This window comes from Thermobia domestica, chromosome 7 (genome assembly GCF_964235325.1).
Source record: "Thermobia domestica chromosome 7, izTheDome1.hap1.1, whole genome shotgun sequence".
NCBI classification, from domain to species: Eukaryota; Metazoa; Arthropoda; class Insecta; order Zygentoma; family Lepismatidae; genus Thermobia; species Thermobia domestica.
This window is the reverse complement of record NC_137460.1, coordinates 155629558-155633052: the sequence shown is the minus strand read 5'-3', so window position 1 is coordinate 155633052 and position 3495 is coordinate 155629558.

Here is a 3495-nt window from a genome sequence, read left to right as displayed (position 1 = left end):
ACCATGGTACCCAACGCTAAGGTACTTCGAGTGTGCATCGCCCCGTCCATTTCCGTTGTAATGTAAGTGTGATAGAAGTTTCCAAACTTTGGATGTTTGCAATACTGTAGCGTCCTTAGTTTGCAATGTTAAATAATAAATTATTTTTAAAAAAATGTTTAACATGTAGATATGAAATATATAATAATCTGACATAGTGCCATTAAAAAAAAAAAAAAAAAAAAACTTTGTTGGGTTGACAACATTGTTCATTGGATGTTGCTGCCTAATACGTGCGAAGGGTTTTCATTCCTTATAGTAGCTTCATGCAAAGTTTCGCTTCTCTCCTTCTTTTGGTTTTTCCATTATCAACGTTGGATATTACGAGGTGCAGTTAAAAAAAAAAGTCCCATATTTTTTTACGCGGGGTTGGTTACACTGATGAAGTTGAGCACATTTCTAGTATTGTTTGCTTACAACAGAGATAGAATCGTCCAAGTGGAGTTGCGTACGTACGAACAGTAATAAGGTGAAATGGCTGCTGTAATACAAAATTCCGCCAAATATGAAGTGAGATAGGTGTCATACGATTCCTGAACGCCAAAGGACAGAATACAGACATCATCCATCTTGTGTGCTAATTACGGGCAGACAGTAATAAGGGAAGGGAAGATCAGGCAATCTTGCAGTTTTGGGAAGAGTATCAAATGTTCTATGATGAACGTAGCGGAAAGCCTAGAGTTCAAGCGGACGATCTGATGGAACGCCTTCCATAACATCTTCTTACAGTTGTTATTGCTGAAGAACTCATGAAAGGTACAGTGCGCACTTTAAACACGGGGCCCTTGAGAAACCACAACAAAGATAAGCAGTTTTACCTATTCTTCTGTACACCGTATACACCAGTTCTGTACAATAAATACATACAGTTACTGTTGGTAAAGAACCTGTGAAGGGTATAGTGCGCCCTTTATATAAGGCGACTGGCGAAACATCACATCATAGACACTGTAGAAACAAGAGTGAGTTGCATCTAAATATAACGGAATCCCAGAAAAATGGTTCTGAACGCTGATTGGTCGATCAAAATAGATTCAGGTAAAGAAAGTTGACAAAAACGAAACTAAACACCGCAAATCCATTTCTCTCCCTGGTCCAGTGGAAAACTACGCTACAAATTAAGACTTTCCAATCATTTGCCCCACTGTTAGTCAATTGTTAATTTTAAGTCCTGTATTCCAATTCATAACACAGATTTTCACTTTTTCAATGAACCTGGACTCCTCCCACTTTCTTATTAACGTCCTTTGTTCGCATGCTAACAATTCAATCTCGCACCAATTAATATATATGCCCCGTGTCCCTCACGTCTTTAAAAATGGCATTTCTTCCTTTTTCCGATCTCACATCATCTTCGTGTTGTTTTAACCGTTCTTTTAGTTTTTTTTCCCTCGTTTCACCAATATAACAACTATTACAATCACTGCACCTTATCTTATAAACCACGCTTCTTTCCATCAGCTCCTCTCGGCTTTCCTCCTCCTCCTTTCTTCCTTTTCTTCATGCGTAACACGTCCAATAGTCTCCTATTCCCTTTAGTGTACGTCGGAACGTTCTCTATTTTCTTTAGAGCTCTCTTGATTCTTCCCCTATACTTTCTATTCCCCACTATGGCTTCTTTTCCTCCCCTCCATCTTCTTTCTTATGTTCCTTCTTACTATTCTGGTCCTTTCTTCTTATCTTGTCAATCCTTAGCTTTCTTTCATCATATCCGTTGGTCTCCAATTGGTTGTGAAATTTCTCTATATCTTCCTCAGTCTTCCTTTTGTCACTACTAATCCACATGATCCTCTCCTCCATATTTTCTATGAGATTTCTCTTTGTTGATCGATCAACATCGCTCCTTTTATGACAGAAGTTCCCTGATGCACACTTCTGGAACCATTCTGTGACCAACTTGTCACCCTGCCTGCTTATTTTCATATCTAGAAACATAATGCCCCCTTCCTCTTCTATTTCCAAATCCAGTTCTATGCTTTTCTCTTGATCTTTAGTAAGTTGCCTCCGAGTACCTTTCCATATCCATTGAACTAATCATCGACATACCTGCTGAAAAACATAAGCTTGTCACCTCCTTTGCTTTTGGCTTCCTTTTCCCACCTGTTCATCACTATCTCCACCAATACAGGACTCATTCTCGATCCTATGCTCAGGCCCTCCTTGATCCTTGCTAACCTCTCTCCTATAACGCAGAAACTTTTCCTCCATATGGTCTGGGATTCTGTTATATTTAGATGCAACTCTCTCTTGTTTCTACAGTGTCTGATGAAGCCAATATGTTCAGTTAATTGACGAAACTGTCACACATTTATTTTATAAATAAACGTTGCTTTGCTCAGCATTTTAGAAGCTACGCGCAATCAGTTATAACCAATTACATCAACACTTTTCTTTTCTCCTGCGCTCTTGCATCGAATAATAAATTTTTTGGTGGGGACTTTTGTCCCAAGAACAGCTTTTCCATAGAAAAAAAAAAAAATAATATTCGTTTATTTCGTGTGTAGTATCTACCTGTCAAATTTTATCTAAATCGGCTTGAATACCTAAGTCGATGTTCTTTGTAAGAATAACTTGACAGGAAGAAAAACTCATTTCATTAACTAAGAGAAAAAATGTAGTTAAGGATCATATTGAAATTGAATGAATCTAGTTTTTCCATACAAGGAGGAACGAATCTGGAACTCCAATGAATTGGAACTCGCAAGAGCGTGTTTCCGGAACCAAAACAAGACGGACGACTTACGTTATAAATATTCTCTTTAATCGCACTTGATTGTTTGGTGAAGAAGCAACACGTTAGTTACAAAAATCAAAATAAAAGGTACCTATGTGACTGGTTAGAACGAAAGCATTAAATCGACATGCTTAGCTTTCAAGCCTCGAACAGTTCATTGAAAAAGTGAAGAAATAGTATGATACAGCGACCGAAATGAAAAATGAAACCTTTGAGTTTTACATCCCACAGTTATGCCGGCTAAGCTAGAGGAGACGGTGATTATGAGAAATGAATGCAATGGTGTAATGACTAAAGTGGGAGGAAACGGAAGAACCCCGAGAAACCAGGGTTCCCACGCACCAGAGGTGAATACTCTACCGCTGAACCACCGCAGCCTCCAATACAGCGAGCAAATTTTAAATTTATTGTAGTTTGGACTTCACTAAACCGAAGATCCACATCTCACATTCACAACCAAATTTTTAAAAAAAAGAAAGAAAAAAAAAAAAGTACCAAGAGCTTAATATTAATTGTGTATGCCATAGCTAACGAACTGCAGCTAAAATTACATCCAAATTATCAGTTCACAACTCTTCCCCATACTAGCTTTCTTCTATGTTTGATAATCAATTTGTAAAATCCACGTGATGACGCATTCTTTGTTAAAAGATCAACCACAAGTCATCCTTCTTACATTACTTAAGTACTTAAAATGGCCAGGTTGCGAGCAAATAAACGTA